The 25,251-nt window shown below is 41.5% G+C and overlaps 1 long non-coding RNA gene across 1 annotated transcript in view; it reads left to right on the forward strand.

The window, feature by feature from the left end:
* The first annotated feature begins 17,095 nt into the window (after nt 1-17,095).
* Nucleotides 17,096-25,251, forward strand: part of LOC144583175 (uncharacterized) — a 68,243-nt gene continuing 60,087 nt past the window's right edge. Inside the window, exon 1 of the long non-coding RNA XR_013536823.1 lies at nt 17,096-17,299. This is a non-coding gene — a long non-coding RNA (uncharacterized LOC144583175). The remainder of the gene's footprint in view (nt 17,300-25,251) is intronic.

Genomic DNA, 25,251 nt, shown 5'->3' on the forward strand with positions numbered 1-25,251 from the left:
GAAGGAAGGAAGGAAGGAAGGAAGGAAGGAAGGAAGGAAGGAAGGAAGGAAGGAAGGAAGGAAGGAAGGAAGGAAGGAAGGAAGGAAGGAAGGAAGTTTCTTTGCTTTTGAAAAACTTTTAAACATTATGGCAAAAGAAGAGAAATCTCTAGGAAGCAATGTTTGTTCACAAGACTGGTGGCCAAACATCCTCTATTATGGCGAATAGTCCTCCACTGGAAAGACTGCCAAAGGAGATTCCTCCTTTTGGAGGTGTCCTCCATTTAAAGGGCTGCTCTGTCCCAGTCTGATTTAAAGAACCAATTGGAGGGAAATTAGGGATCCGGGAGTAGCTCACCCACATGGAGTACTTTGGCAGTAGACTCAGCAGGCACACATGTTACCTGGTCACAGTCGTCCCCAAAGGAATAAGATGCGTTGCAGTCCTGGGTATATTATAAAACAATTATTTCTAATTTTGCATCTATACAAATAAATTAGCCCATGCAATTTTGTACAAATCAGCTATGATTTAAAGCAGTATCTTTCCAACTGAGCATTCTCATAAACCTTGTTTGGAGGCATTTGGAGCCATTCAGTTTATAAACATCTTGTTAGGAAATGTTAATCTGCAAAAGATAATTAAACTGCATCTGAATGGGGGGGGGAAATCTATAGAAAAAAGGAAAACAAGGCACTGATGACTAGATTTATGTTTTGTCTCACCAACCGAAGAACCTAGAGGTTCTATTTTTCCATAGCACAATTATTATTTTCACTTCTTTTTCCCCCCTCAGGGATTGTTAGGGTTAATGGAAGAAAGGTTATTTCCTCATTTCTTCCATATTTGACATTACTGTATATATTATGTACACAGTGCATAAGACCTGCCGCATACGAGACTATCTCATTGCATATAACAGAGAAATAGTGTTTACCATCTCAATGGGAATTTCTGATGGAAAACCGACAATATTTGCAAAATCCAAATCTCATAAATTTTCCTATGATTTGTGTATTGGTGTAATTTGCATTGCTGTGATCGCCTGTACTAGCAAAATCTTCAAGAAGTCAGAAACCCAGCGAAGGTGTCAAAGGGCCATCTCATAAAACTAAACAAGTTCAGATCTGGCAAAATGTTTTTAATTTGTTTTGATTAATCTTTAATGTATTCCCAGCTCCACAGTGGTTAATACTGAATGTTCTTTTTTTCCCAGGGCTTTCTGTTTTGCTGTAATGTTTTATCCCATTGCAAGGATTATATTGCTTGTAATCCTATGAAATGATACTGTCACTAATTTGAAAATTGCTAGGGAGTTAGTGTTTAAGACCATAATTACTTACCACCGTTAATACCTTGCTTTCGATTTTAGTTCATCCGATTCTTACAATGCCTTTTGAGTGAGGGAGGGAGGGCAGAGATAATAAGAGCCTTTTAGTATAATGCAACAGAATATTAATATCTAGCCGAGCGTGGTTGTGTGCTGGGGGAAAGAAAAAAGATTTACAAAGTCGAAGAGTCTGTGGAACTAAATTACGCACTAGCTCACAAAGAGGCCTAATTTGCTGGGAAGAATACCCAGATGCGAGGAACTTGTTCTTTTAAGGCTCTAGAGGAATGCAGTACATTTATCAGCATTGAGTGGGGATCATTGTGTTTATAACGGAGTGGAGGCACCATGCAATTTTGCTCTTGAAATTGGTTTATATAGATGACTGGTTGCTGTGAAGTGTATGTCAGAGTTCCATGCCGCTGTTATGAAGTAGTACAATTGTCATCGCTTCTTACATGGTTGTTGAGAAGAGTCAGAAAGCCCAGCTCAGTCAGCTGTTGAATAGATAACCCAACACAGTTAACGTGGCATACATTGTAAAGAATTACATGCCTGCTACAATGAGCTTTGGGCTTTTGGTCTAGATAATCATCCTGGTGGGTGTACCACATGTAGGGGCTGTCTGATCACTCCGATACGACTGATGAAACATAAAGAAAAATGTCAGTCGACTCGCGGGGGGGGGGGGGCGGCGAGAAATGCTGCAGCAAGTTTGTTTAAGGTTCATGGTAAATGGTGGTGTTTTGGTTTTTTTTTTTAATTTAACCCTGAGTCGACTGAAGACTGAGCCGCTGTCAGATTCAGAGACCAGCTGAAAGTAAAGCCAGAGAGGAAAGTCCTTTGCAGATTGCATTGACAGTTTTGTCAGCTGTGACAAAAAAGCATTGACCGTCTGTTCTGATCACGGTGGCCTTGTCTTCTCTCACAGCCAGCCGAGTCCCCGTGTCACGTTCTGTTTGGAACGTTTGCACTTTAAGAGCCCTAAAAGGGATAAGTGTTTCTGACTGGTTAAGTGCCAGTGGCATATCTCATTTCACCACATGGCAACACAACAGAATAATCAGAGTGGCGATATGGACTGAATTGGGGAAGCAGTTAAGTAACAGAGTCATCACTTCTTTTTAATGTGGTGCTCTGTAGCCATTTATTGAAAGAAGGCACAAATAGGGTTCGTAGGGTAAGGGCATGAGAATAAATATGTATGTGGTAGCCATTTCTCCCCAGCCCATTTTGTCAGCTATACCTGGCATTTTGGCAGCTTGCCATAACAATTGCCGTCTTCTGTGCATAAACATATGTAGTGGGTTGGCCCCAAGTAAAGGTTGCTCCCTCTGACAAAGAACAAGATGGCTGCTTTTACTTCAAGACTGGATATGGGACAGTGTCTTCTATTGTGCTTGAAGAACTTTTTAACTCCTTCCTGGCCAAACAGGCATTGGTGCTGGGAAAGGGATTCTGTGTCTGGTGATAAAAAATATATTTTAAAAAAGGATTTGTTGTTGCTGTTTAGTCATTAAGTCACGTCCGACTCTTCGTGACCCCATGGACCAGAGCACACCAGGCCCTCTTGTCTTCCTCTGCCTCCTGGAGTTGGGTCAAATTCATGTTGGTAGCTTCGATGACACTGTCCAGCCATCTCGTCCTCTGTCGGGAGTCCCCTTCTCCTCTTGCCCTCACACTTTCCCAACATCAGGGTCTTTTCCAGGGAGTCTTCTCATAAAATGGCCAAACTGGAGCCTCAGCTTCAGGATCTGTCCTTCCAGTGTTCTCTATTTAGAAGAACAGAGAACAAATATTGAGAAGCCTACTCATTTCAGCTAGTGAAATTACTAGTGTTTCCTTGCCCCCCCCCCTTTGTGGCTGGAAATGGTCTTTGTTGGCCAGAATCCTGTTGCATTTTACTGTGTGCAGAAGGGAAATCACACAAGGTGTTTTCACTGTGTTCTGGCTGACTGTTGTGTACCCAGGCATGCAACTTGTTGTGAAACTGAGTGTGCAACTGTAGCACAGAGGGGTGTGTGAGGATCAGCCAAAAAAGCAGCTAGCACCACTTGTACATCTGCCTTTCTGTGATCCCATTGCAGAACAGAATTCTAGCTCTTTGTCTTTAGATTGGGTGCCTTTTTCTGCAGTTGGTATCATGCAGTTTTCTGCTGCACTTGGCCCAACTCAACCTCCTTGTCTTCCTTCCTTTTTGAGGGCACCATGTTTTCAGTTGACAGCTCCCAGTTTTGCAGCTAGCTGGGAGCTCTGTTCAGACCATCTCAATGGTGTGTGCAGAAACATGGTCATTTTAACTCCTGATGCAGGGCACTGAATAGTAATCCTAGTCAAGAGAGGGCAAGAGGCACTCAGTAGTTGATGCTGGGGCCTCTTCAGAAATGACCCGAGAACTGGTTGGTGTCTCGGACAAATATCCCATTCGCCCAATATCCAGCCCTGCAACCAGAGCATGTTATCTTTTTGACTACAACTCCCAGAATCTCCCAACTGGTCAGATTAATGGGGGATTGTGGGAGCTGGTAATTTCTGTAAATTCTGGCTATGGATTATCTTTTGGGAGGGTATCTGCCAAATATAAAGCCTCAGAGATGTCACTGGGAAAGAAATACTTATTTGAGAACTCCTCATATGCTGCCCCATATACTGACCTATGGGGAGTTTCAGGGCATCTTCATTTAGAAGATTCTCTGTCCCTAGCTAGTAGTTTTTATTTAATAATCTGTAAAGCTTTTAAGCAATCCTCATATCACCATTGCCAAAGGATCCTCAAACTGTACTGATGATGTAGGAAGAGATATCTCTTTACATTTACACTGTAGATTACCTTCTCTACTGCCAGATTGAGTTAGGCTTTCTGCTAATGTAAGTGGAGGTCTTTTTATTTCATATCTCTAGCTGTTAACAAACATTGGGAAAATGAGGCATTGGTGCTAGGAGGGCTCACATACTGAAGGCATTAGTTATGAAAGGAACAGTTCAAGAGATCCATAGAGTGGAACTGAGCTTTCCACGATAATTTATCTACAAGGCCAGATCCAGGGTTCCCATGGGGGAGAAATGCTGCTCTCAGGATGCTCCCATAAGGGAAAAGATGATTTTCATTCTGTGCTTCTTGCTTCTTGTGGGAAATGCAAGTAGCCTTGGAGAATCGGCAGGGTTGGGAAAAGTGCCTTTTTCCACAATAAGTTCCAGAATACTCCAACAATAAGGTGACACTGACTGGGAGAAGTTGTCCAAAATAATGTGGCCACGGGTTCAACTGGGAGGGTTGTTCACAGCCGGGCAGAAGGTGACTTGGGGGGGGGAAGGGGGCATGCAACGAAAATGGTTGATCAGTGACTATTACCTTTCTTATTTCTTCCAGGAATTCTGCAAATGGAAGGGTGCAGCTTGTGGGAATTCCCCTGTGACTTAAAATACACCCATGTTGAAGACAGACCAAAGGATAGTGCTTCAGTTTACACCATGGCTGCAACTACACTGTCTGGAAAGACCAAAGTCACTTCATAGCAACTTTGGTCATTTCACACGATGTGAGGAAGCCCTAGTAGAAGTGAGCAATGGCCACCATTTTTAAACCACAGCAGAGCTTCAGTGCCGGATGGCCAGTGCTGGAAGGCTTCCCAGCTACTGGCAGCACTGCGTCAGGGCTTGACCTGCAGCAAAAAGAGAGCTGCTAGTTGTCCTTCAGACTAGAACAGATTTAATGCCTAGGTTGTGCTGGGTAAGTTTCCCAGTCACTTCAGCACTGAGTGGTTGAGGAGGTGGGTTTTTTTTTCTGGGGTGGGAGTTCCAATGGCTTCTTTTTGCCCACATGGTGTTGCTCCAATCGCAGCACTGTCAGGAAGCCTCCTGTCTCCATTCTGCTTTAACGTGAGGATTTGCATTAAAGCAGGATGTGTCAAATAGGCAGATCCGCAACTGTTTTCAGATAGCTGCAGTAGTGCAGGTAACCTGAAACATATAGTTCCTGTCTCAGTCAATAGAGATCTCGTTGCTCTCTTCTCTCAAATGTGGGCAGATTTCCACACCAAAAAATGCACTTCCTGATTGTTGTGTAGTGTCTTAAACCATCTTGGCCAAGATGTATAGCTTTGTGAGGTTTGGTGTGGCTTTGTTCTCTTATAAGAGTGCCCACTTCCTTGGAAGATGCTGCAGTCTTTGTGTTTGTAAGCCAAGCAGTTAGAAAAGATCTTGGATGAAAAATAGCTCTTAAAATCTCCACGGAGCCACTAAACCGCTGATTGTACTCTAAAGCCTTGTTCTCCCTGTTTTGCAAAAGTCAAACAAACACAACTGTCAAGTGAGCAACTGTGACTGAGCCATGAGGAGCTGAGATTCAGCGCTGGTAGGTTTTTGAGGATATATCATCTTAGTCTGTTGGAGCAAAACCAACAAAGAGTCTTGAGGCACCCTCAGCTGGGCAAGTTCTGTTTGCAACAGCTTTTGTGAAATGCGACACATTGGATCAAATGATACTGTTGCAAACATAATATAGTTCTGGTTAATATAATGCCTATGGAAATTGTTGCTTCAGAATGGAGTGCATTTGAGGTGCTCTTTGGTCCAGAGGGTTGGCAATCCACAAAGTTGCCCAGATTTCTGCACGAATACATGAAAAGTTATTTGTTCAACAGCACTCCAGAAAAATGCTGGGATTATACCTAGCAATGATCTCCTATGGTCAATGAGTGTGTGTTAGGATATTGTGGCGCTCCTGCCTGATTAAAGATGGGGGTCCACGGCCAGAAGTCTCCCCATTATCCTAGAAGTAACCATTGTTGCCAATACTCAGAAGGGATCACCCAAAGGAAAACTGAACATATGGATCAAAAAGCCCTCACTCTTTCGTGTGCCCTACAAAATAAGCCATTTTACACCTGGAAACAATGTGTGAGCATGTGTTTCATTCTTCTCTAGCAAGTCTGAGTATTATTTAATCCTTCCTTTCAATATTTGGAAGAAATTTAGATAAGTTTTCACCACTGTGAAAATAACAAACTCTCCCTTTCATGCAAAATCCATTGGGACGAATATAATACAGTATTATGCTTTTTAGCCTGAAATAAGAGTCTCATAGTGCAGCAGTTAAACTGCAGTACTGCAGTCAAAGACTCTGCTCATGACCTGAGTTCAATTATGGGCTCAGGTAGCCCATTCAGGGTTGATTCATCCTTCCATCCTTCTGAGCTCGGTAAATTGAGTACCCAGAGCTTGGCCAGGGGGTGGGGTGGGGATGTGTAGCCTGCAGAATTAAATTGTAAACCACCCAAAGCGCGCTTAAAGCTATATGGGGTAGTATATAAGCAGCACACTTGCTTTTTGCTTATCTTTGCTCTACTTTGCTATGAGTGGGACTTGTTAGTCATTATCACCAATTTCAATATGTCTGCTCTCAATAGAGATAAAATTTGGATTTGCCTCCATTGCCTGTTGTGATGAATGCCCACGTCACTCCTGTCACTTATAGCTGGAGCTCATTTGCAGGAGCCTATGAGAGGACTGGAGGGGTGGGATCATTCAGTCAGTTAGGCAGTTAGGCAGTTAGAGAAGGAGAGTGCGAGGTATGAAGGAGAGAAATTGAAGAGCAGAGATGGATAAATAAATAGTCAGAGAAATAGAGAGAACAGAGGATAATAAAGAATAAGTTGGTTAAAGTGAATTAATAAAGCAAATGGTGATTGAGTGTGCACCAAAATACACGATGTTTCAATGATTTTGATTCTGTACATGATTAAAGAACATCTGTGATTCTGATTCAACCTAATATCTTTTAATAAACAAGTTCTGTTGGCAGCAAGTGTCTGATTAAAGTCTTTTGCAGTGGTGGCAGCCACTGGTGGCAGCGAAGGAAGGAGAGAATGTCGCCAGAGTGAACCCTTGGTTCGGGGGAAACAAGCAGGGGACACTGGGTGAACGTCACACCTCTCACTAGAAATTAAAATTAACTCTGGAATTTAGAGTTGGCTACTGTGTAGCCCCCCAGATGTTGCTCGTCTTCATCAACAATTGGTTTTAGCGAGCATAGGTAATGGTGAGGGATCATGGTTGTTGTAGTCCAAAAGCATCTGAAGGGCCACATGCTCCTTGTTCCATTTTAATAGATGCAAGCTCCTTTTTTTTTTTAAAAAAAATTATTAACAATTTGGTATAAAGTAAGGGGTACAGAAGGTAAAGGGGGATATGGGGGGGGGAGAAAAAAAGGAGGGGGAAGATCACAAAATGTACTGACATCCAATCTATTCATGTTGCAAAATGAAATCAACTTCTTGCTTTTATAGAATTTGATTGCCCTCCAGATTTCAACCTAGTATATTTACATCTTAGTTTAAATCTATGTTATTCAAGCACTATCTGATGACTCAAGCCATTTATATAATAAATCCCATCCTTCAGTTGCCTTTTGTATTGGACAGTCTTTCAACACTTCTGATAAAATATCCATTTCTGCCACTTCCCATATCTTCTCAATAAGTTCCTCCTGTTTCAATATCACCAACTTCTTCCAATTCTTGGCATAAAGAATTCTGGCTGCAGTGACTATATATATAACTAAGTAGTCCTTTGTCTTATCTATATTGTCTGGTATAATGCTCAGTAGAAACAGTTCTGGGGTTAGTGGAACATTACAAAGCAATAGTTTTTGTAACAGAGCATGTACTTCTATCCAATATTGTTTCGCTGCTCTACAAGTCCATCACATATGGTAACAGCTTCTCTCATATGCTTCACACTTCCAACAAACATTCTCCACCTCTGTATAAATCTTTGACAATTTTTCCAGAGCCATATGCCACCTATAAAACATCTTGTTTATGTTCTCCTTGAAATTAACCAATTTTGTGAGCTTTATATTATTTTTCCATATTTGCAAACATTGATCAATATCAATGTCATGTCCTGTATTTTGTGCCCACCTAATCATACATTCTTTGATCATCTCGTCTTGAGATGCAAACTCCTTCTGATGGGTTATTTCTATACTTCTCTGCTCTGGAACACAGAAAACCAGAGCAGAGGGTCTTCCACAACACCACCTTCACTAGGAACAGAAAGAATACCTGTTAAGCCCTTGTTCTTAGTGATTTATTCTGCCTCAACACTAGACATCTAGAAGATAAGTGTTCAAGCCCTGTGTGATCCAGCACAAGGGAGAGACAAAGAGTGCCTGCTTACCCATTAAGGTTTTAGCAGTTTACACAAAATGTCTCCAGTATGTACAAAACCAATTGCAATCTTGCACTTGTGTGGGTTATACAATTTGTGCAAGTTACTGTATGCGATCTGTAGAAAACTACAGAGCCAATAGCACAGAAAATATTTCACATGCTTACTGGGTGAAGAGAGAAAAAAAGTGGCAGTTCCTCAAGCAAGTACTGTATTTGAATTTATAGTAACGACTAGATTCTGACACAGAGGTTGCTTTGGCACTTTTGGGCTGGTCATCCCTTCCTGGCTCGTGGCTGTTAATGCTCTGCCATCCAAAGAATTTAGGCCAACTCTCGAGATGGATGATTCCATTCCAGCAACTTGCACAAAAACTATGTTCATAAGACTTTGGTACATGGGACTCATGGAGGTCATTCCCTACACAGTAGTATGGAAACAGATGGAGGATTGCAGTAATAGGATATGGCTCCTAGGTGCATCTAAAAGTTGGACTATGTTCTAAACCATCATGTTTAGGCTATTGGTCATATAAGCATGAACCAAAACTGTCAGGTACAGTGGCTACTTTATGGTAGTACCCTTGTTACAGGTTACCTATCTTTGTTTTGTTTATCTGGCCACAAGATTTGTTAAGATTTAGGCTCCAGGCCAAAAGAATGTTATCTGTCTGTTCTTTAAATGAATGGGGATTTGATTTTCCTTGTAACTTTGAGTTTCAATGAAGCTATTCATTATTTATGCTAGCTGTATGCTGTCTTCTTCTATTGACTGCTGTAGTTTGCATATTGATTTTATGTTGTTTTAAGAATAGTGTCTATTTCTTTTCAAAAGCTGAAACAACCTTAATTGGTAAGCCACTTCAACAGTTTTATCAAACAGAATGGCAGGTATGTGCTCTCCTTAATTAAAGAAATATAAAACAACTTGAAGCCACTATTTGTCTCACTTTGAGGAAGATACGGATGGAAGGCGAAACCTGACGATGACAATAGTGATGATTATGGCAATGATGACGAGGACGAGGACAATAACAATAGCAGTGATACTGAGCCCTGGACAGTAACAGCAAGAACTATTAATTTCCTTTAGTTTTGTAAATGGAAATGGAAAGCATCCCATTGATTTCAAAAAGTGTAATCAGATCAAGCTGTTTACTACTCCGGCAATTTCTCTAATTCATGTCTCGTGTAGGTACAGCTTCCACTCTGCAAAACCAATTTGTTTCTACAGTAATCCCATTAGATATAGGACTGATCAGCACATCTGTTTGAACGCTTTATACCAGGCAAAATACTGTTGATCCTAGCAAGTGATGAGTGGCAGTGGTGCTCCCCCCCTCGCCCCCACCCAGGAGGAAATGAAGCAAGTGCTTTCACTGCCTTGAAGGAGTCACCCTAGGAAAACCCTCCCTGTATCATTCACTGTCATGGCCTACCTTTCTGTGTGGCTCAGAATTCATTCCAAACTCTGGCAATAAAAGTTGCCTAGTTCAAGCTGTCACACTGCCCACTTGGAGCCATTCAGTGAATGGTTAACTAGTATTTAATATTCACTTATTGATTCATTCATTCTGTTTAATTTTTATGCCACCTTTGTACCTTGGATGATATTCAAGGCAGACTAATCATTTTTTTTATTAACAAAACCCAGTATCCTCAGACAAAACACATACATACGCACTTTAATACAAACAATACATATAGAATACAGGAGCTAAATAAGTGGCTAGCAATGGGTCAGCACCTAGCACATCTGGATTGTAGCAGAAGACTAGTAGTCCTCAGATTTTGGACTCCAGTTTCCACCAGCACTCCCCCATCAGTCCCAACTCACAGCTCAAAGGAAGAGACAATGGGATTTTGGAGTCCTGCAATGGGGGGGGGGGAGGAACACCAGCTCCTCCACCCCTCTGTTACATAAACTTCAAGAGGAACCCAATGGTGTTATTTAGGTTATGCAAAGAGCTGTTTTTAAAATTTCCTCCACCTAAATGAGTCAAATCCAGGAACTTTCAAACAAAGAATTTCTTCATTTTTAAAAAATGAACTGTTATTCCCATTTCTGAAATACCCTCTCTCTCTCTCGCTCGCTCTGTGTGTGTGTGTGTGTGTGTGTGTGCGCGCGTGTGTGTGTGTGCATGCGCGCGCATGTGTCTGTGTGTTTGTGAATGAACTACCAAAGAAACTTGAACCCTGGGACAGGCCTGTGAAATGTTCTTTCAATACCCTTTCCACAAAGTACTGTGATTGGGGAGTCCTGGCAAAATCATTCATTGTGATTTTAAAAATGAAGCTATCAGTTACTGTACAAAAACACATTCCTTCCTCTCCCTTCCTCCCTTCATTACCTTGGTGTTTGTGTTATGTTTGGGAGAAATGTATCAGTTTTAGAAAGCACACCTCTTTGTCAATGGCTGGAATTCTGCAGTGTGGGGTCCACCGGTATAATGGGAATGATGTTATGGGTGTCAGTAGATTGCTGCTGATTAAAGTGATTTGGGGGTGCATGTAACTTTGTGGCATTGTGTGTAAGCCATGTGCACCCTGAAATCACAAAAGGAAGCCTTTAGTCTGTGGCAATCTGCCACTGACAATGGCATAATTCCCATCGAGCAGGCAGATCTGTGCAACAGAGTTTCAGCCTCTGCATCCAATCTTTTGAACTTTCCCAATCAGCTTAATACAGTTATGCAATTTAGGATTGATCTGAATCTTTGACACAACACACACACACACACACACACACACACACACACACACACACGGCACCTCTTCCTGATAATATCATTAATATAGCAAGAGTAAATAAAATGTTTACTGGTGAGCACATTAATTATTCTCTCCATCTACCAGTGCTTAAAGTGAAAAAATAATTAAATGCACTTTTAATAAGATATGGTTCCAGCAAAGCCAGATCATTTATGAATTGCTAGAGGTGCACTGAGCTGCCTTTACCTAGAGAGGCAGAATTTATGCCAAACACCCCTGCTGATTGTTCAGGAGGTAAAGAACCAATAGCTGCATGTACAGAGGTTTAATTTAAAGTGTGTTTCTCACTAGGCTGCTCACAACACTTAATTAAACTCTGCTGTTTTGGCAATGACAAATGCTGTAGTGCACAAGGAGCCAGAGCAGCAGTGACTGAGAAGCTATTGCAATTTCTTTCATGTGCACTGGCAGCCGGTCTCAGGTCAGAAAAGAAAGAATGAAAGGAAAGAAGATTTATTTCAAATGGTTGGTGGAGGTTGCCACTTCTACACATCTGCTTTTAGGGGCCAGCAAATGTTTTGTTACCTGAAGATGCGATCAGGCATATTTGCAGACATGGTGCTACTTGGCCGTGGCAAATGGGTGGCGCCCATTTTCTCTTGCCTTTGCATCAGGCTGAGAGGTCTTTGTTCACATCTTGCCGCTCACCGCTTGTCTGTTTCTACAAGCTTTGTGCCCAAAGCTTTACTTTTCCTCTTTAAACTTACAATCCTAGGAACATGTGCCTAAGATTACGGCTCCCTTGAACTGAGCAGAAACTTCATTCCCAATACCCTTTGACTGAGCTACTTAAAAGGACAATGCATATATATTGGCTTTGGCTTTATAGCTGGATGTATATGGGATCTCTCTCTATGTCCAAAATACCGTTCAGGCAACTTAACAAGCATGTTAACCAATATGTGAGGGAGGGGGGGTATATTAGCCACATCCTCCTCGCTATAATGTAAACTGTCTTACATGCCAAGGGGGTGCAACTCTGAAGAGTACTGCCTCACTGCCCACAAAGATTGTCTGTGAGGTTCAGAACTGTGCCACATTGTGTCCTGTTGTAGAATGATACATTGATCTCTGGACTGCATGCACATGCGTTGTGTTCAGCCACACTAGATGCCATTTCTGTGAAAGGATTACAGTGGCAGCCTCCACTGTGAATGCTAGAACTGCCCAAGAATGTGTGTATGAGAATGTGTGTGTTTTGTTTTACACTATGTTCACTCTTTAATTGGGTATACGTATGGTATCACCTAGATTGAGCTGGAATTTTTAGCATGTATACATTACTGAAACAGCGACGTCTACGTTGGCTCGGGCATGTTGTAAGAATGGCTGATGGTCGGATTCCAAAAGATCTCCTGTATGGAGAATTAGTGCAGGGAAATCACCCGAGAGGGAGACCACAGCTGCGATACAAGGAGATCTGCAAGCAGGATCTGAAGGCCTTAGGAATGGACCTCAACAGACGGGAAACCTTGACATCTGAGCATTCAGCCTGGAAGCAGGTGTTGCATCACGGCCTCTCCCAGTTTGAAGAGACACCAGCAGGCCAAGGCAAAGAGGCAGTCACGAAAGCAGCAAAATCAGGGAGCTAGATGGGGTACAGATTATATTTGTCCTCAGTGTGGAAGGGATTGTCACTCTCGAATTGGCCTTCTCAGCCACACTAGACAGTGTTCCAAGTCCTCCATGCAGAGCACGATACCATAGTCTCTTGAGACTGAAGGATGCCTAACCGAAATGGAAAAGATAACATACAGCCATGAAAGAGAGGGAGAAAGGAGTAGGAGGAATGAGGTGAGAGCAAAGGGCCCCTTTCAGAAGAATACTGGGCTCCTAAAGCCCCTTAGCCAGGAGTAAACTTCCAAAGATTGTCATACAGAGGAGGGACAGGATCCGTTCTCAATCATTACAGGCTGCAGGACACTTACCAATGAGCTCAAATTATTGTATAAGAAGCCAGATTTTGGTTGAATATCAGGATGAATTCTTAACTGTTAGAGCAGCATGACAATAAAATCTATCACCTTGAGATGAGTGGTGAGTGTTCCAGTGCTGGAGACATTCAAGAGAAACTTAGAAAACCACCTGGCAGATATCCTTTGATTTGTATTCCTGCATTGAGCAGGAGGTTGAGCTTGATGGCCTTTTAGGCCCCTTCCAACTCCATTATTCTATTATTCTAGATGTGGGGCACTCATGTGTATTAATGCAGAGGGACAGGAAACATCTCGGAGCTTGGTAAGGTTGGGGAAGAAAGCTAAATAATGATTCACTGGCTTCTTATGCCATTGCGCAATCCAAGGGATTAGAATAAATGAAATTTCACAAATGGAAGATATGGAAAAAAAGGAAAAGGAAAACAAACAAACAAAAAACCCAAAAGAAAAGGTGGTAAAGATTCTTTTAAAAGGTAATTAGAAATATCTGTGTATTGCCTTCTAAGGTTAGAAGAATATGGTGGAGAAATAGGATATTAGAGATGCTTGTTTTTATCTGTAAATAATACATCAGGATTGCAGGGCAGGGGGAATTAAGCAAGAAAATAATTCTTCTATCAGCTTCACTCCAGTTGCTCATGGAGAGAAGGAAAAAGAAGATACTAGCCATCCTCTTCTGGTCTTCAGAAAAAGCTACCTATGGAGGTAAAGTTAAGCAGGGCTGGGGCCTAAGATGATTATCCCTTTTATTTATACAGGGATTGGTAAAGAAACTGCTTAGATGAAATGGTATTGATTTCCTGCGTTCTTCATATGACACCCCTGCGGGGTGCCGGCTATCAAGCACTTGAGCAGAGCAGAAAAACTCATCTGCTAACGTTGGTGCAAATCCTTTAGAACTTCTCTGAAAGACTGTTGATCTTTCTGTAAACAGAATACCAGTTTGGAATGTTCCATTTCTGGATTCAGCAGACCGTAGGTTTAAAACAGATGTATGGTTTTTGTCGCTAACTAGTGGAACATAAATATTTGTAGATTGTATGCATGCATGCCAATAATTTGCTGTAAGGGCTTTTTTTTTTAATGGTGGTGGGTGGTGGATGGATTCATGGTATCCTGTGGTGTAGGAAAGCAAATCTACCTTTTGGCTTCCTTCCTCTTGGCTGCATAGAGACTTAAATTCACTGCACATATTAAATATATCCTTTGATCAGTTTTATCATTCCCTTTCACCTCCTGGGACTTTTCAAAAATGTACCCCTAGTGTAACTCCATTCATAAAAGTCAACTGGAATGCCATGATTTATGCTGCTTCTATCTAAGATATCTTTATGGCTGCAGGAACTGATAAGAATCCTGCTTATCTGGTGAGACTGAGCATGCGCTCCCTCTCCTTCTGCTGATGGATCTCACACAGGTCCAGAGAAAGAAAAATCTCTTGGACAACAAGGCCATATAGTCACACAAATTCTTCCAACAATTGTAAAAATGTATATGGAAAGCACCATGATTTATTGACTCACTAACTGATTGATTACCAAAGCAAAAGCGAAGTGTGTTGCTTATATATTGCCCTGCAGTGCTTAGAACATTCTCTGGGCAGTTTATAATTTAATTATGCAGGTGAAATATTGCCCCTCCCCCCATGAACTGGGTACTCAGTTTACTGACTTCAGAAAGATGGAAGTCTGAGTCAATTTTGAGCTGGGCTCCCTGAACCTGTTGGGATCAAACTCAGGTTGTAAGCAGAGTCTTGAGTGCAGTACTGCAGTTTAACCATTGCACCACGAGGCAGTGGCTAGCAGATTGAGATCTACCTTCCTCCTCAAAAATAGGACTCCGGACAGTTTATAGTAATTGTAAATAAAAAGTTCAATTGAAATACAAAATAAAATGTTAAAGCAGAAATAGAGTCATAATTTAAAATGCCATTAAAAACATACTAAATAAAACCCCCACAGAACTGGCAATAAGCCTCATCTGAACAACAACAATCATTTTAGAACTGCAGACTTGGAAGGGATCCTATGGATCATCAAGTTCAGCCCCTATCTTTCATCTTCAAAACAAGTATTATAAGGAACATTTCAGACAAATAATAATGGAACAAAAGTAATTAACCATGGACTTGTGTTTCAGCCATCATTTCAGTCCAGTGAGGAGATCAGTAATTCTAGGATGCAAAGTAGTTATCCTGTAAAGGTTCTTTTAAGCATCACTTCCCCCCCCCCCCGAAAAAAATAACATCTTTGCTTGGTGGTCCCGGAAGTTGTCTAATCTGAGATTGCAAACAGAAGGAGAATGCAAGCCAGTCTATTTTCACTTCTTAGGCCATTCCTGAGCCTGCAATCCCGCCTCCCAGAACAGGCTGGGCCACTTACCAGACTCCACATGGTGCTCGGCTCTGTTGTTGTCTCACCAATTATGGAAGCAACCTGGCCGGCCCATCCCCACTTCCCCACACAGCCAACCGCTCATCGGCTGAGTGGGGGATTCCCTGTCCTGCCTCTGCACTGCAGTGGTTGGCTGCAGAGGGAGGCTGGGAAGGTCTGGCCGGGTTGCTTCCACAATTGGCAAAACGAGGATGACAACAGAGCTGAGTGCCATGCCGAGCCTGGTAAGTAGTCAGGTCTTTTCTAGGGGGCGGGATTTCCCCAGGGAAATGAATACAATGTGCCCATGTCTACTGACGATATAATCTTTCCTTCTTTCAAGTCCTGGGCCATCTGGCACAATTTCTTACTCGCTGTGACATCTCCACCTTTCATTTGGGTTCGTATCAGTGTGACCTTCGTAGCTGTGGTCTTGCTGGGCACTACTGTTGACCCACAGCAGACGTGTATCCTTCTGACCAAAGCACTTGACCCTTGCTGCCTTGAGGAACACTGGGTTCAGATCAGGGAGAACTCACAACTTAGAGTTCAGCAAAGGAGGTTTAGATCAGTGGACTCTCAGCCCCATTTGCCCATTGAGGGCCACCAGCCCATTCCTCAGCTCTCCTTTCCTCTTCTTGTGCCTCCACTGAACTTTCTGCCTCTCCCCCAGGCCTTCCTGCTCTTACTGTCTCTCTCTCTCTCTCTCATTCTCTCCCAGTCTTCCTTGCAGGCTTCTCCAGCCCTCCAGTAACTTCCTCTCTTATAGTCAAAGCTGGGTGGGAAGCTCCTGCCATGGGAATTTCCGCACTGTTTCCATCCTCCTGCCTCCCTGTACCTTTTGACCCTATGGCTAGGACAAAGGACACTCCTTCTGGATAGTGGCCTGGGGAAGGAAGCCATTCATAATCTTCTGAAGCCATTCATAATTTTCTGAGTTCTGAAACTCCACTTGGGACCCTGAGTGGCCTTTTAGGCCAGATGGGCAGGTTATAAATCAACTCAACTCAACTCAACTCAACTCAACTCAACTCAACTCAACTCAACTCAACTCAACTAAATAAATAAATAAATCAATCAATAAATAAATAAATAAATAAATAAATAAATAAATAAATAAATAAATAAATAAATAAAGTGGCATGGAAAATGTCAAGGCCAACCCCAGCTACAGGCCAATGCCCATCCACTCATCCCCTCCACTCCTGAACAGTTAATTAGACTTTCAACACAACTTCCCAGAGCATTTTTCTTTCCTGTCTTGTTTATTGGTTCTGCTTTCTGTTATCAACCCTGGGAACTAGAGTTTCCTATATCTTCATATTGGTGCCAGAGTCCCTCCAGAACAGTGGTTCCCAATCTTGGATCTCCAGATGTTCTTGGACTAAAACTCCTAAAAGTATTTGCCACTAGCTGTGCTGGCTGGGGTTTCTGGGAGTTGCAGTCCAAGAACATTTGGAGAACCATGTTTGGGAACCACTGCACCAGAAGCTCTCCTACATTTCCAAATGTTAAGAAGCAGGAAGTAGACCCCCACCAGTGGCTAGACTGAACAACTTGGGCAGCAATCCTGTGGAGGGGGTAAGGCAAGAATGAAAATGATATTTTGACCTATCTTCACTTGCTAAATTCAACAGAATCATTTCCAGATATGAAGATGACAATGTTACTCCTGCCTGCCACGTGTATCCCAGCTACATGAACTGAACTGAATTCTCCCCCAGTCTTACTCAGAGGTAAGCCTTCTAACATGAATGGGTTGAGCTCCCATGTATGTGTGTGTAGAACTGCAACCTCCACATCTCATTTTCAGAGCTGCATTGACTGCATTTTGCTGTGCATTCACACAACACCTTTCTCTCCCTCCCTCTGGCATATTCTCCTTCTTGCTTTAGCCACCCGAAGACTGATTTCATAGCCAATTGGCTAGGAAGGGGGTGGTTCACCTTACTCTCCTCCTCCTTTTTTTCTTAGAATAATGTAAAGCACAGGGAAGCAGTTCTTGAAACCCTTAGTGTTTGGTCGCTCTATGTTCAATGCCTCCTTGAGAGGATTACTGCTGATCCATAGCAGTTGCAGAGAACATTATGGAACAAGTAACGTGAAATACTCATATAGAGCCTTTTAGTGGATATATATATGGAGAGAAATGGTGAATGAGTGAATGGGTATAATTCAACCAGGGTCTATTTACCTTACACATTTCTTTTGAAACTCCAATTATAAAACCTACCCATTTCAAATGGTAGATTAAAAAAAAAGCTCTGAAATTGATGAATGCCTTTTGGCAAGTACGGTTCAGCTGACATGGGATTACTGATGCTGTCAGTGATTTCCATGACTGTGGCTACAACTGGGGTCTTTTTATTGGCACATTACAATCCTACCGTTGGGAGGTGGTTGCCTCCTCACAGTGGGCAATGTTTATGGCATTTCATGTCTTCATCCTGGTAGTAATTGTACTGTTTTATAGCAGGACTTTGGGGGAAAATTCACAGTGAAGAATAAAACAGGGCCTGGCCAACTGACTCCAAGTTAACCTGGCGTTAGGATGGCATGGTGTACCACTTTCAGTTCATCGGTTGGCACCAAGGATGGAATTAGGCAGAAAATGAAATAGCAACCGTTGCCTATGGAGGGTATTTTTGTTGGGTATCTCTCATCACTTGGTTATGTTTGATCAGAACGCCTGAAAACTCAGAGTAATCTCATTAGCTATCTGGTCTGCACGACCTTCTGCTTGCTCTCAGTTGGTGTTTATTGAATTACTTTCGTGCATCAAATGGTGTGTGGGTAGTAAATTGCTTGAATTGTACACGTTCCAGTTGGTGTTAAATATAGAATGATTAGTAAAGGGGGAAAAAACATGTTCCAGGTTATTGAAATCCTTACAAATGACCTGTAGAAGAAAATGTTTATGATGTGTGTGGTGTGGCATGTGTGTTTTTGCAGGCTTTTTTTGTGTGTATAGGGGATGCTGCATTGCTGCAGCAATGTAAGCTGATATTTTAAGTACCAGGTGTACATTTTGCCTGGAAATAAGATACTGCCCAGCCCCCTGAATCCATACATATTCTGGGGTTTTCCGCTTTCAAGGAAATGTTCTATGTCCATGAAAATGATTTCAGAGAACATGGCTTTTTGGATGAGAGGGACAGCTCTGGAGCAATTTTTTTTTGTCAGTAGCATCCTCTAAGTGCGGCATGACCTGTCACAAATATGAAATCAGAAACCAAAAGTAGCCAGAGGTATTTTTTGGTGTTAAACACCACCATGGAAGAAGAGCTACGAACCATTTGAAAGACAAGTTGCTGCTTTGAGAGCCTTTCAGAATCAGAATTTTCTTTGTGGAAAACTATTTCTGTAGAGTAGGAAAGTGCTAAAAGTTTGAAGGTTTAAAAAAATAGGCCGGGACCACAATAGAACAGAACAGAATTTGGGACTAGACCATATGCAGCAGGATTCACACTGTTAATTATTTTGTTAATGTTTATCATTTAAATACAGATAGCATGCCTGTGTTCCTGGGACCACGGGCAGGGGAAATAAACTGATACCTCTGTGATTATTGGTTCCACAGGAAGCATTTCTCCTAGCAACAGCCAGGGGAGGGAGCTGTCCAAATTTGCTCTTGAATGGGAGAAAGGGATTCAGGTTGAGTCTTCCATACCTGCTGATCCTGTCGTGTGGCTCTGTTCCAAAGATCCTGAGTAGAGATGGGCAAGAATTGGCACAATGGTGGTTCATCCGTGTCCACAAACCATATCTAAATGACGGGGGGGGGGAGGCTCTCTGTGCAACTCAGCTCAGGAAGCCCACTTTACGTATTTCCCGCCCTGCATTCCCCCTTCTTGGGCCCCAGCACGGACCTTACTAGCTCTCGGTTTCCTCTGCCACTGCCACACTGCCCAGCTGAATAGGACAGTATAGTTCTTTAAGGGTTCTCCTCAAAACTCAACACGGAAAACGTTAACTCTTATTACTGCTTTAATAAAACTATACATATAATTGATCTCTAAGATTAGCCACCGTACCCAAGGATTAAAAAGTAATGAACTCAATATTATGTTCAAATGAGGGATCTGGTGGGAGGATGTCCAGATAATTATAATGCAGGTAGTTTAACATTCAGTCTAAGTAAATTGGTATGAAGTATTTTTAAAGACAAGATAACAGAATATGCAAGAACAGATCTTGCTGAAGAGCAGTCAACATGGCTTCTGCTTAGAGCTGGCTCAGCAGGATTTTGCATGTAAATGTTATTAATTAACATGTGGGTGTGATCTGTTGGATATTTTTATACTTGAATTTTGAAAAATCTTTTGATAGAGCCCCTCACTAAAGGCCGCCTGAATAACCTTAGTAGTTATAGGATAACAAATTAAGTCTTTTATGGGCCAGTAATTGCTTGAAAAAGCAGAAAGGAAGGGACAACGGGCAGTTCTTCCAAAGATCAAATATAAGAAGAGAGCTCCTCAAGGATTCAAGGTTCTTTTAAACTTGTTCATAAAGGACCTAGCACTGGGGTGACCAAATACAAAGTGAGTTTAGGGAAGGGATGGAAAACAAAATGGCCAGTGTTATGATGCCTTTGTACAAACGTATTTGGTTTAGGTATCTGCGGAGTCACAGATTGGTTCCCCACTGTAACTCCTGTGAGTAGAGCCAGCCTAGGTGGCTTTGGGCAAGCTGCACAGTCCCAATGTGGCCCCAGAAGAAAATAGTAAACCACTTCTGAGTACTTTTTGCCTAGAAAATCCTGGAAAGGGTCACCATTAGAGATGGGGGTATTCGTATTCATATAGGAATACACCCCCGCACACCTGGACTTAATGAGGGTCCACTTATGCATCCAGTGGTGGGAGCAGCCTCAGTCAGCCTTTCAGTCGCTCCTGGAGCGCCGCTCTCTTTCCACTCATCTAGCCAACTCCAGGCAGGGGGAGGGAGGACGAGTCTCCCTGTACGGCTGCCGAGTGGCTAGATGAGCGGAAAGAGAGCGGCGCTCCGGGAGCGACTGAAAGGCTGGTCGAGGCTGCTGGACATGTGAATGGACAGTCTGGTCTCTCGTTAAATCCAACTCTAGTCACCATAAGTCAGAACTGAACTTGATCGCACATGAATATTTATTATGATGATCCAATCACACTTTAAATATTGTGCATGTATCTTATGCCATATCATCAAGCAAATGGATGAGTGAAATTGAACTAAAATGGTCAAGAAGGTGGAGCAGCTCCCCTATGATCATAGGTTACCTTTATTACTTTATTGTTCAGCAAAAAAAAGTCATGGAGGGGAGCGTGAAAGACTGTCAAAAATTATGCCTGGCAGGGATGATTTTTTTTCCTCCTTCTCATACTAGCAATCAGCCCCCATCCACATTTTACAGATAACTTTTTGCTACCATAGATGGCTTTGAAAAGAGATCAAACTGATTCATGAAGAGTAAGGCTCCTTTTCAACAGCTACTAGTCATGCACTGTAGCAACTGGGTGTCAGATGATGATGATGATGATGATGATGATGATGATGATGATGATGATGATGATAATAATAATAATAATAATAATAATAATAATAATAATAATAATAATAATAATAATAATAATAATAATAATAATAATAATAATAATAATTCAACTTCTATCTGGCTGGGTGGAAGTAGACAGGACATTAGTCTATCAAGGTTTTTCCTATGTTTGCTTCAGTCGAGTCTGTTCGGCATTTTTGGCTCTTCTTTCATTGAGTATATACAGCTGGATAGACCCTAGTAATTATTTTAAAATATAAATCATGTGTGATATTTATGTAACAAATTAGTAGATCTAGACCCAATTTTTTCTACCTCCATCCGTATGCAGAAGGATCCATAGAAGAGCAAGATGAAGTTACTCTTCCATTATCATCATTAATCAATCTGACAAGAAGTATAATAAAAAATAAATACAATCTGATTTACAACAGCAAAATGGTTCACAGAAAATGAAATCGTACATACATGTCTCTGTGTGTATTTGAATTTGTATTCAGTCACAGATTTTTAAAATATAATAGGATGTTATAATTAACTACTCTTTCCCATATAAAGAGAAATACTCTGAAAGTGGGGCTATAGGTTTTTCTACTAGCTGTTGCTTTTGATGAGAAAATAAGTCTATGTCTATTTACATACTGGCAAAGCTAAAACCTTCTGATCCTAAAGAATATAGTGGTGTGCCAGAAAATGTGAAGAATAATAAACAGTGCCTCCTGAGCAGTATTTTCAAGGTGTTCCTGCGATTGCCAAAGAAGTTAATAAAGTAGTCAAAAATCATTCTGCCCCTTTTTTTCCCAAAGAGGATCCTACTTAATGCTCCATTTAATTTGCTCAAATGTCAAGACACATCAAAAGGGGAAATTTATTGTATTAGTCACCGAAAGAGATATAGTTGGAGCATCATGATATCTAAAGATGATTAATAAAAATAGCTATTGATTTTGCAAAGACAATAAATCCAGCTGATTATATTATTCCTTAGAGAGGGATAGAGAGACTCTTAGTTCATTTTGTATTCTGAAAATATTTCTGTGTGTTTTGTTGTTAGGATTCAGCAAAGAGGGTGCTACAAAGTAGAGGGATGGCGATTGGTTTCTCCCTATACAAGAGCTTCTCATACCCTTGTGTGTGCCCTATTTTTCCTCAGTAAAACAAGGAGTTGGCTTTCCATATCCCACGGGCTTAATAAGACAGAGGGGAGAAATTTGGTTTGCTGCACATTTGAAGCAAACACATTAATGTCCATATGGTTAAGGATTTTAAAGTCTGTGTTTTCAAAAATATCTAAAAATGTAGTTATGTGTGTTCAGTTACTGTGTAAAAGATGGTGGATTAATAAGCCTGAAGTAGAGACCATAAAAGGGCAATAATAAAAATGCCAAATAATGTTACCAGAGGAACACACCTGCAGATACACGTGATCTGTATGAGCGTATCAAAACACTCATCCAACCCAGAAAGGATCAGACTAGTTGGGAGTATGTTACAAAGGTCAACAAAGACGTGAGCTAAAAATTTCCAAATTTGAGACGATGAACAAATTTAATGTCTCTAGGTTTCTCACTATAGATCTTTACACACATTTCTGTTAATCTATATACTTTTCTAATATACGTAATATAGTCTCTTTTCCCAAGTAATTCTCATAACATAATACACTTTACAATATGCATATTTAATGTGTATTTCTTCACAACAAATGTATGTCTCTGTGCAATTTTGAGGGTTGATCTCACAAAGACATTCCTAGACTTGTTTGCTGTGCTATTATGATAATGAATGGTGTGATATGCCAGATACACAAGTGTAGAATTTACCCAATTTGAACCTCAATTATTTAGATCTGCTCCTTTGGGCTATTTTTTTAGTGTCTAAGGTTAAGTTTATAAGTGGAGTTGGGATTCTATGATGTGTTACATTCCAAATTGTACTGTGTCTTCAGGTTGTAACTCTTTCTTAAAACCGCTATAACAGTTGAATTAGGAAAAGCCCAACCTTATTACATATGTCTGGCTACCCAGAAAATAAATGCTGCAATGATTTTCTTTTAGTGCGCTTTCTCTCTCTCTCTCTCTCTCTCTCTCTCTCTTGTACTCTCTTTCTCTGTAATTCCAAGCCCTCAGGTTTTCCATATTGTTATGGTTGGGCACTGGAAGGGATATTCATGAAACATATGCTGTTCCCATGTTTTGATCTTTTTTTTAAATTCAGTTGCATCAGGGGAATGTCTGACCCTGAGGCTCAGATTATAGAATGTCTCTGGTGACATAGTCATGCTAATATAGGAACAGGGATACTATTCTGTTGCAATTTCATGAATGTGTCTGTCAGGCCTCAGGCTATACATACAAGAAATGAATGAACACATCTCACAAAGATCTCTCAGAGACACCTAAGCTCAGAGACACCTAAGCTCATGAGGTTAGAAAGGGGCTGGGCCCACAAAGGGGTTAGGAGGGCTAATGCAGCAAAGTAAGTCAAAGAAGGATGACATTCTTGTGCTTCCTACTTCAGCAGCTGCCCCTTGTTCTCCTCCTCCCCTTTTCCATTCTATATGTATTGCCTCCTTATGCTGATATTTTAAATAAAAGTCTGTGACAATATATTGTTCAATGTCTTCTTCACTGTAATTTCCAACTAAAAATGTCTCATGCTTAGTTTTGCAAAAGGTGATGATGTTCTACAGACATTGACCTTTGTGTAAATACCGCTCAAGGATAATTATGTGAGAAACACTTAATTGTCACTGTACATTCTACAGCACTCCCTCCTTTTCCTGCCGTTGTCACAATCCTCTCTCAAATTTAGACCGGGAAGTATCATAAAGAGTGCTTCTGCACCAATGGGAGAAGTGCCCATGTATTATGGATTGTGGCCATCCTTCCCTCTGGCAGTCACTGTATATTGATCTGGGACTCCTACACCCCAATTCATTTATTTATTTCTCAGAACCCAGGTTGGGGTAGCTAAAAGAAATAAAGGACTTCAACTGAAAGATAAGGCGATGTGCTTTGTGCTGGAATTCAATAGCTCACCTGATTAAATAGACCCAGGGGCATGGGGTATAAATCTAATGAATGAATGAATGAATGAATGAATGAATGAATGAATGAATGAATGAATGAATGAATGACTAAACAGTCACACTTTATATTCAAGGCTGGAGCACAACTCAAACAAGGTTGGGCAGGCTATTTGAACCTGTCCATGAACCCTCCCAACTGCTTCCTTTGTCTTTACAACATGTCACTCAGGTCTTAATTCTCCTGTGTCCCCCACTCTTCCAATCTTCAACAGACACAACCTCCATCCCTTGACATTCCCTTCTTTAACCATCTCCCAAAGCATGCCAAGGGCTGTGATAGGTTGAGCCCGAGAAAGGGTGAAGGCCAGTGCAGTCTGTCACACCAGTGGCTTAGTTTTTCAGTGCATTGTGTTCAAGATGTCTTAAACGTTTGTCAAATCTCCAAACGGTTTAACCAGCATGTCCTGAACACTTTTTATATACCACCCTATCTTCCTTCCATAAAACAAAGTTTGTGGTTAACCATTTGCCTTTCTAATGCTACAGTTCTGCTTATTTAGTTGCCATTTGCAATTCAATATGCTTCATTGTTGATTTCATTAAGGATAGGGCTGGACATGTTTTGGGTGCCGGGAGACTATTTTTGGACTCCCTAGGGATCCAGCCAGACCCTCTACATGAACCTGGAAGAGACTGTAGGGTTATTTCTAGTTTTGGGGGGAGAACCCTCCACCCTTCTGATTCTCTCCACCTCTACTAGGACAAAGTATTGGAGAGGGGTGCTTTCCAGAATTGTGGTGGGGAGTGCCCAGGAGCCCCACAGCAGCCAGAAAAATAAAGTGGGGGTCAACACACAGCCTTTGGATTGCAAGACACTCACTCCAGCTCTAGTGCAATTATTTCTGTAGTCAGCAGTCAAAATAGTTTCCCCCCCCCCCTGACATATCCATATTTCAATAAATCAGAGTATACCAAATAGTAGGGAGAAAGTAAGCTCAAGTCTTTTGAAGCAAACAGATACTCACTGGTGCATATCACTTAAAACCTTTATCCCACATCCCATTCAAAATGCCTCTTTCATGCACAGAACATTCACTCCTTTCATTCTTTTTTAAAAAATGTTTACA

This window comes from Pogona vitticeps, chromosome 1 (assembly GCF_051106095.1).
Source record: "Pogona vitticeps strain Pit_001003342236 chromosome 1, PviZW2.1, whole genome shotgun sequence".
Classification (NCBI taxonomy): domain Eukaryota; kingdom Metazoa; phylum Chordata; class Lepidosauria; order Squamata; family Agamidae; genus Pogona; species Pogona vitticeps.